Source organism: Arachis ipaensis, chromosome B08 (assembly GCF_000816755.2).
Source record: "Arachis ipaensis cultivar K30076 chromosome B08, Araip1.1, whole genome shotgun sequence".
Lineage (NCBI taxonomy): Eukaryota > Viridiplantae > Streptophyta > Magnoliopsida > Fabales > Fabaceae > Arachis > Arachis ipaensis.
Genome location: NC_029792.2, coordinates 120,520,180 through 120,536,070, shown reverse-complemented (window position 1 = coordinate 120,536,070; position 15,891 = coordinate 120,520,180).

Genomic DNA, 15,891 nt, shown 5'->3' with positions numbered 1-15,891 from the left:
GGACGATCATGACAACGACCATGATTCAGATCTAGAGGATAGAACACCGCACAAAAATGCGGACACTACGCTAAAAGACACTCCAGAATCCAACGGGGACAAAAATTCATCAAATCCGGGAGTGATAGAAGCACTTCAGGATCGTTTAAAGCAACTTGAAAAAGAACCCATCATCAACGGGAAGTCGGGAAGGATCTACAGAGAGAAGTAAGGCGACGTCGAGAATTAGAAGATAAACTTCTAAAACTCGAAGCCGATCTCAAAGCCAAAGCTACTCAATCCACCCTGGAGGACAGCCCACGCAAAGACCAAGATCCATTCACTAGGAAAATTATGAAGACCAAAATTCCTAAGAACTTCAAACTTCCGGACATGACCTTGTACGATGGCACTACAGACCCCAACCATCACCTCAGCAATTTCAGAAGTAGAATGTACCTCACCGACGCCTCAGATGGAGTCCGTTGCAAAGCTTTTCCAACAACCCTCACAAAGACAGCAATCAGATGGTTCGACAACCTACCTCCAAAGTCCATATCAAGCTTTGATGATCTAGCCAAAAAGTTCCTGGCCAGATTCTCCATCCAAAAAGACAAAGCTAAGTACGCCCCCAGTCTACTAGGAATCAAGCAAGGAGATCGGGAAAGTCTTCGCAACTACATGGAGAGATTCAACAAAACATGCCTAGACATACAAAGTTTACCAACAGAGGCCGCCATCATGGGCCTCATCAATGGTCTACGAGAGGGACCTTTCAGTCAATCTATATCAAAGAAATACCCCACATCCCTGGACGAAGTGCAAGAACGGGCGGAGAAGTATATCAACATGGAAGAAAATTCTCGGCTAGGTGAAACCTCAAAATCCGGATTCTCCTACCGAGAAAAAGATAAAGAGCCCAAAAAGAAGGGAGACCGACATGGGAAAAAAATTAAAAAATATCATAATTACACCCCCCCCTTCGGGTGTCTCTTGTGGACGTGTACAAAGAAGTCTGCCACACAGAAAAAATACTCCCAGCTCGATCACTCAAAGGCAAAAGAGGAGGAGGAAACCGAAACGAGTATTGCGAATACCATCTTATCCGCGGACATTCTACCAATGAATGCTTCGATCTAAAGAACGTCACAGAAAAGTTAGTAAGAGAAGAAAAACTAGATCGGTATTTGGCCACCCGAGACGATGAGCAAAGAAAAAGGAGGAGGGATGAAGAGGCCGGACGAACCGAGCAATCACCTCGGACACCAGAAAGACATGTTCATATGATACACGGAGGATTTGCAGGAGGAGGAATCTCCAAATCATCCCGCAAAAGATATCTTAAAGAAGTATATCATGTCGAAGGGAAGGAGGAAGCGCCCGACATCCCTGCAATTACGTTCACCAAGGAAGATGCATCCGGTATCATCTCGGGACACGACGATCCCATGGTTATCACCATCATACTGGCAAACACTAATCTCTACCGCACATTAATAGACCAAGGAAGCTCCGCCGACATCTTATTCAAAACTACCTTCGACAAGCTTGGCTTAGAAGAAAAAGAGCTTAAAGCATACCCGAACAGCCTGTTCGGACTGGGAGATACCCTGGTACAACCATTGGGTTATATGCCACTACACACAACCTTCAAAAAAGGAAACCAATCTAGAACACTCAAAATAGACTACATCGTGGTCGACGTGAGATCAGCCTACAATGCCTTAATAGGACGGACAACCTTAAATCAACTCGGCGCAATAGTCTCAACTCCGCATCTATGCATGAAATTTCCAACTGCAGAAAGGATAGCTACAATAAAAGCAGATCAAAAGATGGCACGCCGCTGTTATAATGAAAGTCTAAACCTCAGAGGCAGAGGAGAAGAATTCCATACAATTGAGCTTGGTGGAATTCAGAGACGAGAAGAACTTCGTCCACAGCCCGAAGGTGAAGTAGAGAAAATCCAGATCGGAGACACCTCAGACAAAACAACTAATATTGGCACGATCCTACAAGGAGGCGCAAAAGAATCACTAGTACAGTTCTTACGAAATAATGTCGATCTCTTCGCATGGAAAGCTGCAGACATGCCATGCATAGACCCCAAACTAATGTGCCACAAGTTGGCGGTCTATCCAGGATCTCGGCCGGTACAGCAGAGACGAAGAAAACTTGGACCAGAACGATCCCAAGCTGTGGAAGAACAGGTACAAGCATTACTGGAGGCAGGATTCATAAGAGAAGTCAAGTACCCACTATGGCTAGCCAACATCGTCTTGGTGAAAAAATCTAATGGGAAGTGGCGAATGTGCACCGACTTCACCGATCTCAACAAAGCCTGCCCAAAAGATCCTTACCCACTCCCAAGTATTGACGCTCTGGTGGATGCCTCATCCGGATATAAATACCTCTCGTTTATGGATGCATATTCCGGATACAACCAAATCCCAATGTATCCACCTGATTAGGAAAAAACCTCGTTTCTAACACCAAAAGCAAACTATTGCTACATTGTAATGCCTTTTGGTCTTAAAAACACGGGAGCAACTTATCAAAGGCTAATGAACAAAGTCTTTTCAGACCATATTGGAAAAATCATGGAAGTCTATGTGGACGACATGTTGATAAAGACACAAAGTGAAGAGACATTATTGTCCGACTTGGCCCAAGTGTTTGACACTATAAGGAAGCATGGCATGCGACTCAATCCTGCAAAATGCACCTTTGCAGTAGAAGCTGGCAAGTTCTTGAGTTTTATGCTAACACAAAGAGGAATCGAGGCAAATCCGGATAAATGTCAGGCTATACGCAACATGAAGAGCCCAACTTGTGTCAAAGAGGTACAACAACTCAACAGGAGGTTGGCGGCCTTATCCAGATTCCTAGCGGGATCAGCAATAAGGTCTCTCCCCTTCTATGCCACTCTAAGGAAAGGAAAAAAGTTCGAATGGACAACGGAGTGTGAGCAAGCCTTCCAAGATTTCAAAAGTTTTCTGGGATAACCACCTACCATAACTCGGCCACGAGAGGAAGAACCACTCGTATTATACCTCGCGGTAGGAAGTCGGGCATTAGCCTCAGCACTGGTTCAAGAGGATGACAAAGGGCAACAACCTGTATACTTCATTAGTAAAGCGCTACAAGGATCCGAGTTGAACTACCAAAAATAGAAAAATTTGCCTATGCGCTCATACTAACTTCTCGATGTCTCCGCCCGTACTTCCAAGCTCACACTATTAGGGTTCGGACCAACCAGCCCATAAAAGGGATATTGCAAAAAACAGATCTAGCAGGCAGAATCCTACAATGGGCAGTTGAGTTGTCCGAATTCGACCTCCAATACGAAGTTCGGACAGCCATTAAATCACAATACTTAGCCGACTTTATTGCAGAATTTACAGACACCCCAAAGACCCCCATAGAATGGAATATTTGTGTGGATGGCTCCTCGAATAAGACTGGAAGCAGCGCAAGTGTAATAATTGAAAGCAACCAAGGAACCCAAATTGAGCTTTCCCTCAAATTCGGGTTCCCGGCTTCAAACAACCAGGCGGAATATGAAGCACTACTAGCTGGTTTGAAGCTGGCTAAGGAGATTAGAGCTCAAAAACTCAACATCTTCAGCGACTCACAAGTAGTCACCTCACAAATAACAGGGAGCTACCAGGCCAAAGATCCCACCATGAAAAAGTATTTGGATAAAACCAGGGAACAGCTCGGACAACTCGGGGAATATAAGATCCGCCACATACCCCGAGAACAAAACACCCGAGCTGACGCACTCTCAAAACTAGCCAGCACCAAACTAGGGGGCAACAATAGAAGCCTCATCCAGGAAATGCTACAGAACCCGTCAATCTCAGAAGAGGAAAAAGTCATAGCCGTAACAAGTCAGGATCAAGGATGGATGATCCCTATAATCAACTACCTCAAAACAGAAATACTCCCCACAGATGAAAAGGAGGCAAAGAGGTTAAAATGGGAGGCACAATACTACACTATCATAAACAACACCCTATACAAAAGAGGGATCTCAATGCCATTATTAAAATGTGTGCCGACCTCCAACACAAGGGAAGTCTTAGAGGAAGTACACAGTGGCATTTGTGGCAATTATTTCGGAGAACAAGCTCTTAACAAAAAAGTACCCCGGGCGGGATTTTATTGGCCAACTCTACAAAAGGAAGCTACAGAGTTTGTAAAGACATGTCCACCATACTAGAAACATGCCAACTTTCACATCGCCCCGCCAGAAGAGCTCATCAGCGTAACCTCACCTTGGCCATTTGCAAAATGGGGACTCGATCTTCTCGGACCCTTTCCCCAAGGATCGGGACAAGTTAAATTCCTCATAGTAGGAGTAGACTATTTCACAAAGTGGATCGAGGCAGAACCCCTAGCTAACGCCACTGCTCAAAGAAGTCGAAAATTCCTATATAGGAACATTGTCACAAGGTTCGGGGTTCCATACTCCATCACCACAGACAATGGCACCCAATTCACAGATGCATGCTTCAGAAAATTAGCAGCCGACTTGAACATAAAGCACCAGCTCACCTCCATCGAACATCCCCAAGCCAATGGACAAGCCGAAGCTGCTAACAAAGTCATATTGGCCGGGCTAAAACGAAGATTACAAGAGGCAAAGGGAGCTTGGGCCGAAGAACTTCCACAAGTCCTATGGGCATATCGAATAACGCCACATTCCACCACAAAGGAATCACCCTTCCGATTAGCATATGGAACAGAGGCAATAATCCCAGTAGAGATCGAAGAAGGGTCGCCTAGAGTGGTCCACTACAATGAAGAAGCCAACTCCCAACTTCAAAAGGAAGAACTCGACCTACTTCCTGAAATTCAAGAAAGAGCTCGGATCAGGGAAGAAGCACTAAAACGACGAATGGCTTCCAGATATAATCAAAAGGTAGTACCAAAAGGTTTCATTGAGAACGATCTCATCCTAATCCGAAATGATATTGGAACAACTCGACCCGGGGAAGGAAAGCTAGCAGCAAACTGGAAAGGACCCTACCAAGTCACAAAAGTACTTGGGAAGGGCTACTACAGACTATCCGAACTCGACGGGCGAGAACTTCCTAGGTCGTGGCACGCATGCAACCTAAGAAGGTACTATAGTTAGAGAAGGTAAAAGATCTCATCATAGGATGCACTCTTTTTCCTGAAAAGGTTTTTTAATGAGGCACCAAGTTGAGATTAAGAGGATAAAAACTCTATATGTACATATTTTTATTTTCTTTTAAATAAAATATATTAGACGTTCTACAAAGTTTTCAAGACGCATTAATCTGAAACATTCATCGTCCGATTATAAAGCGACAGATTGGCAGAAAGTGAAAAACAAATTCACTGCACGATCACCTTAAAGACCAACAAAGATGAAAACCAAATTCATCTAGAGGTCGACTAAACGAGGATTTAATCCACTTTCTACAAATTGGCAAAGATGAAAACAGAATAATGTAAGAAGTTATCGAAAGTGATCCGGAGAAAGGACCTGACGAGGTCCTGATGGATTGCTAAATAATAACTTAAAAGACTGGCCGACGTTAAGAAGTCGGACCAAGTCAAACCAAGTTATAAGTAAACCCTGGAAAGAGGTCTGGCCAACCCTATAAAAGAGGATTACTTTAACTTAGAAGGGCCTGACATGACGAAGTCGGCCCAAAACACAAAGTTATAGAAGTAATCCCTGAAAGAGACCTGAACAAGGTCCAAGAAAGAGGATTACAAAAATAACTTAGAAGGGCCCGACATGACGAAGTCGGCCAAAACACAAAGTTATAAAAGTAATCCCTGAAAGAGACCTGAACAAGGTCCAAGAAAGAGGATTACAAAAATAACTTAGAAGGGCCCGACATGACGAAGTCGGCCCAAAACACAAAGTTATAGAAGTAATCCCTGAAAGAGACCTGAACAAGGTCCAAGAAAGAGGATTACAAAAATAACTTAGAAGGGCCCGACATGACGAAGTCGGCCCAAAACACAAAGTTATAGAAGTAATCTCTAAAAGAGACCTGAGCAAGGTCCAAGAAAGAGGATTACGAAATAACTTGATCCGACATGACGAAGTCGATCGAACACACAAAGTTATAGAAGTAATCCCTGAAAGAGACCTGAACAAGGTCCAAAAAAGAGGATTATAAAGGTAACTTAGAAGGGCTCGACATGAGGAAGTTGATCCACATAAAGTGCAAAGGCTACAAAAGTAATACTTGCCAGAGACCTCACAAAAGGTCCAAAATAACAAGATTTTTTGCCTCAAAAAAGAATCAAAGCCAAAAGCACAAGAGCCACCCAAAGAGATCGAGCAACAAGGCTCCAGCACTACCAAAAGCCTAGAAAAAGTGCATAGACGAGATAAAGATCGACATGATACTAAAGGCGCGAAGTTGATAAAAACAAATTCAAGGGGGCTACCCAAATCAGCCCCAAGAACTCGGGAGCTATTTCTTGTTTTTTAGCCTAAGGTTGCTAAACAAGCAACTAAATAAGTGCCAACAGTCAGCAAAATACAATTTACAAAATAAAGAGTTTAAAAGCCCACAAGCCGGGCTATCTACACAACCAAAGATAAAAAAGTTCAGTTAAACATCAGAAGCCTTCCCAGTAGCATCAGCATGGGAAGAAGGAGGGCGAGTCTGAAGGGGCACAGCATCCACGGTCCCATCATCTCGATTCAGGATTTGACAGTCCAGATCGAATACGGGATGACCGGCCACAGCAGAAGGAACTGAAGAAGTTGACACTTTGGCAGCAGGCGTAGGGGGAGGTTCAACATCATCATCATTCGAGTCATCAGGGATAATCTTACCATCCCTCACAACATTGTCTAGGCTGAAGTGAGACAGATCGACCTCGGGAGCCAGAACTTGAACCTACTCCTTCAGGTTCTCATAAGCAGCATTCACACTGCCGACAAGGTGACCTTGGAGCTCGGAGTAATCAGTTCGGGCAGACTCCAACTCCTCCCTCAGATGCATTACCTCCCGATAGGATGTAACATAGCTGTCTTTATGCCTCAATGCCGTGTCCTCGGCCAACCTCACAGAAGCCGCCAGGGCAAGGGAGCTAGCCTTCTCGTTCTCCAGCTCCTTCTCCAGTTTTGTCACTTTCACTTCGAGCCCCTCCTTTAATCCCTTCATCCGATCAAACTCTTGTTTAACCTCCTCCATGATGGCTTTGGTGGCATGAAGAGGAAGATTTTGGGCAGTTCGGTACAAGGCAGCCCCCATGTGCGCCATCTTAACACTACTCTGAGTTATAAAGTCCAAATGGCGGAGGAGCGATACATCATCCATAGGGAGGAGCACCAGAAGTAACAACAGAGGCTTGGGGAGGATCAATCACACGAACCCGGGGAGTTGGGATTACCTTCCTCGCCCCAGGTGAGCTCGGAACGGACGGCTTCGACTGAGCCTGGGAAGATCCTTCCCCGGCCGCCTTGGCCGAGATGTTTTTTTCTGCGGTAGCTTTCTTCGCCCTTTTGAAGGCCTTCATAGACTCATTATCCTTAATCATCTCTGCAAGCAACGCGCAACAGTGAGAAATCAATTTACAAATCAGAAAAGAGCCTGCAGAAAATAAAATCAAACAGACAAAGAAAGGAAATCGATCACTACCCAGCTCAGCTCGGATAAGTGAGGGGTCCCCTAAGAATTTCTTGGTATCAAGATAGGGAGGCTCCCCCCAATTCTCCTCCAACACAGTCACAAAGGCCTGCTCGACCTCGTCCAATATCTCCCATGAATACCTCGACACAACAACATTCTTTTGCCACTCTAAAGAAAAAGTGGGCTCATCATTCTCATCCAGAAAAAAGGGCCGAGCTCCTTCAACAGCTCAGACCTTGAAGAAATAGTTCTTAAAATCACGAAACGACTCGTCATACATAGAAAAAACTTTCTTCCCTTGCGAAGCTCGGAAAGAAACCCAGGCATCCTTTTTCTTCACTACCCCAGGTTTTGTCAAGACAAACAAATAAAAGAAAAGGGATTGCGAGGCAGGGGTGTCAAGTTCACGACACAACAATTGAAAAATCTTTATAAAGCCCCAAGAATTGGGGTGAAGTTGGGACGGAGCTACGTTGCAAGACCACAACAGATTGGTCTCAAAAGGAGTAAAAGGAATGGTGATGCTCATCTGGCCAAAGAAGAAATCATATGCATAGAAAAAAGGACGGTCTCCAGCAACTCGAGTAGAGAAACAAACTCTCTCTTCAGAGGAGGGAGGTACAAGTTCGTAATTCTTCTCCTCACCGACACTACTACAAATCCTATGAAACTGCCTAAGCTGCTGACAAAACTCATAATCAACCAAAGAAACAGAAGAACCATTGAATCCACCTAATCAGCCATGCCCTCGGGGACCTGGAAAGATGTCTCAACAATGTTCTTGCGAGAAGACATGAGAATCAACTAGTCCTACAGCAAGAAGAGAAGAAAACAGATTACTAACCCAAAAACATCTCGGATAAAAACGAAAACATCTCAGAACAACTCGGACAAGCGCGACACGGAGCAATACAAACAAAAGGAAACCCCCGGGACCTACACTAAAGACCCAGGGGCATCCTTTTGGGTGCAAGTTAGGGAGCAAGGACTCAAGAAAACCTACAAGTTTTCATCTTTACGTCTCTACACGTCTTGGCAGGAAGATAACACTCCAAGAAGAAAAGCCACGAGTTACAAATAAAAAATCATCAAAATCACCTCCCAAAATTCACAGTCTCAGACGGAACTAACAAAAGCATCAAGAGGGAAACGCACTCCTAACAAAAGGCGAAAATTAAATTATGGGAATCGTTATCTCCTACAAAGATACAGCAACAAGGAAAGCCACCAAAACAGAGCAGAAGTCAAGGGGCAATCTTTTAAAATTATGAGCAAGATACAGTTTTTTCAAAATAAACATCCAGAAGCAACAGTAGAACATGCAAATCCCTAGGAAGCCTCAAACAAGAAATACCAGGAATATGCATGAAAAACGAAAAAGAAAGTCAGAGATAACACATTACAACGACAAGCAAATACAAAGATCATAGAAAGGTTCAAGCTTTTTTCAAACATGCAATCAAATGACAAAGAAAACTAACTGTAAATAGAACCAACCTGGAAAAAAGCAGAAAGCTTCAGAGGAGTCGAGGAAGGAAGATGAAATCCTGAATCACCCTCACACAAGCAAAAGCACCAGGCAATGTCGCAGGAAGAAACGCGAAATTAAAAACTCCAGGCGAAAACAGAAAATGAGAAAGAAAAGGGAAGTTACGGTAACAAGAGAAGAAAAACCATCTTTTCTGTGTGTAAAGATTCAAATTAGAAAGCCAAGGGAAACGGGGCATTAAAAACTAATTAATAAGGGTATTAAAAACCTTCGCCCGTTCCCAAGAACAAAGCGCTAATACAAAAGCGCGCGCTTTTAGAAGAAAATGTTCCGCATTCAAAAACGAAAACTCTACAAGGAAGAAGTCGACCGGTGCCCGAGTTCGGCTTCATCAGAGCAGGATCGAAGTCCTAAATACAAGACTCGATCTCCCAAAAAAGACCAAACTCGAGCAGGGGCACTGTTCATACCCTGGGTCGAGTTGTCCGACCCGGGATGATTGGCGTCAAAGCGACCGACCTCCTCAGGTCAGACTATCCGACCTCTTTTTAAAGAGAGCTCGGCCAAACCGACAGAAAAGCCCAGCAAGGGGCCCAAATAGAGGAACACGACCCAAATCTAAAGGTAGTCCAAGCCTATAGAGATAAGGGCGGTTCCCCTAAAGATAAGCTGACCTCACTCAAAGATAAGATAAGATAAGATAACTAACTTATCTTATCTAAAAAGGTCACTCTACACCATTATAAATACACTGGAGCACCCAGGTATAACTCATACTCTGATTCTACTAAAAACCTGTTTAATACCCATGCTAACTTAGGCATCGGAGTCTCTTGCAGGTACTGTTCCGAGGGTTACCTAAAACTGTAGGTCAATCTCGGATGAGATCTTCTGACTGGTCGGAGATGACGTGTCCGGCTGGCTTGATAGCGGCCGGAGCTATTTTGTCCGACTTGTTGTCCTGGCTGCACTTCTGATCCTTGGTCACCGGAGGGTGGGGGTACCTGCAAGGGACTCCGATGCTTAAGTTAGCACGGGTATTAAGCAGGTTTATTGTAGAATCAGAGTATGAGTTATACCTGGGTGCTCCAGTGTATTTATAATAGTGTGGGTTGACCTTTTTTGATAAGATAAGTTAGTTATCTTATCTTATCTTATCTTATTTTGAGTGAAGTCAGCTTATTTGGGCTTTATCTTATTAAGCCTTTATCTCTATAGGCTTGGATTGCCTTTGGATTTGGGTCGTGTTCCTCTATTTGGGCCCTTTTACTGGGCTTTCCTGTCGATTCGGCCGACCTCTTTGAGAAGAGGTCGGGTAGCCTAATCTGAAGAGGTCGGTCGCTTTGTCGCCAATCATCCCAGGTCGGATAGCTCGACCCAGGGTATGAACAGTGCCCCTGCTTGAGCTCGGTCTTCTGCTTTGAGGTCGAGTTTTTCGAACTTTTTATAGCGAAGCCGAACTCGAGCACTTTTGTCGATTCCTTTCTTTGTAGAGCTTTTTTGAATGTAGAACGTTTTTCCTCTAAAAACGTGCGCTTTTGTGTTAGCGCTTTGTTCTAGGGAACGTGCGATGGTTTAATACCTTCATTAATTGGTATTAATTTCCCCGTTTCTCCTGGCCTTATTTTGAATTTTGCTTCCTCAAAAAAACGGCTTCTCTTCTTCCTTTTTCTTTGCAACTCCTTCGTTTTCTCTGTCTCTGTCTTTTCTTGCGTTGCGGTGCCTTCCAGTGTTCCAACGATTCCTTCCTTTCTACTTCTTCCGGAACTTCTCATTTCTCCAGGTTAGTTCCATTTTGCAATTACTTTCTCTTTTGTTGCTTTGGCTCTGGTTTTGTGGTGAAGTTTTGATTTTGCTTGGAGAAAGTTTGGGTCTTTCTGTTTTTGTTGTGCCTAATTGCTGTTTCTGGGAGTTTCTTCGTCTTTCGTATAAAATTTTTCGCCTTTCCTGTTGCTTGATGCTTTTAGGGCTTTTGCATGTTATCACCGTTTCTGCTTGTGCTTTCGATGATGGTTTTTGTTTAATTCTGGAGAAAAGGCTGTGTCTTTGATGATTCTCTGCTTGGCATGTTTGGTGTTGTCGAAGCTTTTTGTAAAAAGATAGTGGCTTTGATGACTTTTTGTACTTTTTTGTGTTTTGTCTTTCTCCTGTGAAAATTCTTGCTGTTTGAAATCTTCTTTTTGTTTGGAGGATGCCGAGACGTAAGATGTAGATTTTTCCTGAAACCTTGCTTTGCCACTGCCTCCAAAGGATGCCCCGGGACTTTGGTTTGAGTCTTGGGGTTTTCCTTTTCTGTTTGTTCATCTGTATCATATTAGTCGAGTTGCTTTGCCTCTCCTCCGAGATGTTTTTTAGTAATCCAATCTTCTTTTCTTTTTGTAGGATTAGTTGGCCTCATGTCTTCTCGCAATAACGTTGTAGAGGTGTCTTCCAAAGTTCCCGAGGGGATGTCCGATTGGCTGGACTCCCTTGTCCTAATGTGTGTCTCTGTCATGGATGCTGAATTTTGTGTAGAGTTGAGGAAACGTCATAGGATCTGTGGTAACAGTGCTCGGGAGAGGGATTATGAGCTTGTAGCTCCTAAATCTGATGAGAGGGCTTGTTTTCCTACTTTCGTCGAGGGGGAGCGTCCATTCTTCTATGCCTATGAATATTTCTTCAGCCAGTTGGACGTTACTTTTCCTTTTACTGCTTTCGAGACCGACTTGTTGTGGTCGTGTAACATTGCTCCATCCCATCTTCATCCGAATTCCTGGGATTTTATCAAGATATTTCAACTGCTTTGCCAAGAATTAGGCATAACACCTTCTCAAACTCTTTTCCTCTATCTTTTTGTCTCGGCCAAGCCCGGAGGTTCTTCCAAAAAGAAAGCTTCCTGGGTTTCTTTCAGATCGGCCCAGGGTCATAAAATTTTTGCCATGTATGATGAGTCTTTTAAAGATTTTAAGAATTATTTCTTCCGAGTCCGTGCTGTCGAGGGGGTCCACCCCTTTTTTCTTGATGAGAATGACGAGCCTGCTTTTCCTCTAGAGTGGCAAAAGAATGTGAGAGTGCCACGTTATACATGGGAGATGCTTAATGAGGTTGAGCGGACTTTTGTAGTTGTTCTTGAAGATTTGTGGGGGGAACCACCCCATCTGAATACAAAAAGATTCTTGAGTGATCCATCTTTGGTTCGAACTGCTTTGGGTACTGTCTGACTTGTTTTTATGCTTGTTTCTGAGCTTTTCTTCTTCTATGTTGTAACTCGTCATTTATGGTTGATTCTGTATTTTCAGAGATGTCGAAAAACAATGATTCCATGAAGGCCTACAAGAAGGCGAAGAAGGCTGATGCTGCTCAAAACATCTCGGCCAAGGCGGCCGGAGAAGGATCTTCAAGTTCCAGTGAAGCCGCCCGTGCCAAGTTCTCCTGGGCCAAGGAAGGTGATTCCCACTCCTCGAGTTCGTCTGACTGATCTTCCACAGACTTTTGCCATTACTTCTGGTGCTCCTCCCAATAAGAAACAGAAAACAATTGAGGCCTTTAACCTTGACACCCCTGATTTTAATGCAATCGAATTCGTAGATCAGCAAATCGGTCCCTACGGTACCCTCCCCATGGATGATGTGTCAATCCTTCGCCATCTGGATTTTATGACCTGAAACAGTGTTAAAATGGCATATATGGGGGCTGCCATGTACCGAACTGCTCAGAATCTTCCTCTCCATGCCACCAAGGAATTTATGGAGGAGGCTAAACAGGAGTTCGACCAGATGAAGGGCCTGAAGGAAGAGCTTGAGGTAAAGGTAGCCAAGTTGGAGAAGGATCTGAAGAACGAAAAGGTGAGTTCCCTTGCTCTGGCGGCTTTTGTGCGGTTGGCCGAGGACACGACATTGAGGCATAAGGACAGTTATGTGACATCTTATCGGGAAGTGGTGCGCCTGAGGGAGGAGTTGGAGAATGCCCGAGCTGATTACTCCGAGCTCCAAGGTCATCTTGTTGGCAGCGTAACTGCTGCCTATGAGAGCTTGAGGGAGCAGGTTCGGATTATTGCTCTCGAGGCCGGTCTTACTCTTTTCAGCTTGGATAATGTTGTGAGGGATGGTAAGATTGTCCCTGATGACCAGAATGATGATGATGTTGAACCTCCCCCTGTGTCTTCTGCCAAAGTGTCGACCTCTTCAGTTCCTCCAGTTGTGTCTGATCCGGATTGCCAGATTCTGAACCAGGATGATGGAACCGTGGATGCTGTGCCTATTCAGACTCGCCTTCCTTCTCCTCAGACTGATGCTGCCGAGAAGTCTTCTAATCTTAGCTGAATTTTCTTTGGATATTTGCGTAGTTGGCCCGGCTTGTGGGCTTTAAAACTCTTTATTTTGTATAGTTGAATATTTTGCTGACGGCTGGTACTCCTTTTGGTTGCTTGTTTAGCAACTTTTAATTTTTTGAAAAAACAACAAGTAGCTTTCAAGCTTTTGGACTCAACCCTGAAGCTTGTTTATAATACTGTATTTTATATCATGCTTGTTTGCACTTGTCTTGGCACTTTTCTGGGTTTTGAGGATGCTGAAACCTTGCTGCTCGGCCTCTTTTAATTGCTTTTGTGCTTATTGCTCGTAGCTTGGATCCTTTGATGTTGTGGATGTGTGTATCCTACTTGTATTTCAGTTTTCTGGCTCTTACCAGCAACCCATAACCGATTTCTTTTCGTTGGTCCTTTTTCCAGTTATTTTTGTAGTCCTCTTTTTTGGACCTTTTTTAGGTCTCTTTCAGGGACTACTCTATAACTTGTTGGTTGTAGGAGACCGTCTTATTCATGTCGTCCTCTTCTAAGTTATTTTTGTAATCTTCTTTCTTGGACCTTTGTCAGGTCTCTTTCAGGGATTATTTTTATAACTTGTTTGTAGGAGGTCGACTTCTTCATGTCGTCCTCTTCTAAGTTATTTTTGTAATCCTCTTTCTTGGACCTTTGTCATGTCTCTTTCAGGAATTACTTTTATAACTTGTTTGTAGGAGGTCGACTTCTTCATGTCGTCCTCTTCTAAGTTATTTTTGTAATCCTCTTTCTTGGACCTTTGTCAGGTCTCTTTCAGGGATTACTTTTATAACTTGTTTGTAGGAGGTCGACTTCTTCATGTCGTCCTCTTCTAAGTTATTTTTGTAATCCTCTTTCTTGGACCTTTGTCGGTCTCTTTCAGGGATTACTTTTATAACTTGTTTTTGTAGGAGACTGACTTCGTTAGGTCGATCTCTTCTAAGTTATAGCAATTCCTCTTTTATAGGGTTGGCCATACCTCTTTCTAGGGATTTGCTGATAACTTGGGTTGACTTGGTTCGACTTCTCTATGTCGGCCAGTCTTTAAGTTATTATTTAGCAATCCATAAGACCTCGTCAGGTTCTTTTTTTGGATCACTTTCGATAACTTCTTGCATTATTCTGTGCTCATCTTTGCCGATTTGTAGAGGGTGGTTTCTGTCTTTCTTTGGTCAACCTTTAGATGAATCGCGTTTTCATCTTTATTGGTCTTCCATCGTGATCGTGCAGTGAATCTGTTTTTCACTTTCTGCCGATCTGTTGCTTTATAATCGGACAATGAATGCTTCAGATTAATGCGTCTTGAGAATTTGTAGAATATCTAAAATTATATTTTATTCAAAAGCAAGTGCAAATATATACATGCGGGAGTTTTTCATCCCTTTAAGTCGGATAATTTCTGGATCTCAACTTGGTGCCTCATTAAAAAACCTTTTCAGGAAAAAGAGTGCATCCGAGATCTGTTACCTTCTCTAGCTATAATACCTTCTTAGGTTACAGGCGTGCCATGATCTGGGAAGCTCTCGTCCATCGAGTTCAGAGAGTCTGTAATAGCCTTTTCCAAGTACTTCTATGACTCGGTAGGGTCTTTTCCAGTTTGCTGCCAGCTTTCCTTCTCCGGGTCGAGTTGTCCCAATATTGTTTCAGATTAGGATGAGATCATTCTCAGTGAAACCTCTTGGCACTACCCTTTGATTATATCTTGAAGCCATTCGTCGCTTTAGCGCTTCTTCCCTGATCTGGGCAGTTTCTTGGATTTCCGGAAGTAGGTCGAGCTCTTCTTTTTGAAGTTGAGAGTTGGCTTCTTCATTGTAGTGGACTACTCTAGGCGACCCTTCCTTGACCTCTACTGGGATCATTGCCTCCACTCCATATGCTAGTCGAAATGGTGATTCGTTTGTGGTGGAATGTGGCGTTGTTCGATATGCCAATAGGACTTGTGGAAGTTCTTCGGCCCAAGCTCCCTTTGCATCTTGCAGTCTCCGTTTCAACCCAGCCAATATGACTTTGTTGGCAGCTTCGGCCTGTCCATTGGCTTGAGGATGTTCGACGGAGGTGAACTGGTGCTTTATGTTCAAGTCGGCTACTAATCTCCTGAAGCCTGCATCTGTGAATTGAGTGCCATTGTCTGTGGTGATGGAGTATGGAACCCTGAACCTCGTGACAATGTTCCTATATAGGAATTTTCGGCTTCTTTGAGCGATGGCGTTGGCTAGGGGCTCTGCCTCAATCCACTTTGTAAAATAGTCTACTCCGACTATGAGAAATTTGACTTGTCCTGATCCCTGGGGAAAGGGTCCGAAAAGATCAAGTCCCCATTTTGCAAATGGCCAAGGTGAGGTTACGCTGATGAGCTCTTCTGGCGGGGCGATGTGAAAGTTGGCATGTTTCTGGCATGGTGGGCATGTCCTTACAAACTTTGTAGCTTCTTTTTGTAGAGTTGGCCAGTAGAATCCCGCCCGAAGTACCTTTTTGGTGAGAGCTTGTGCCCC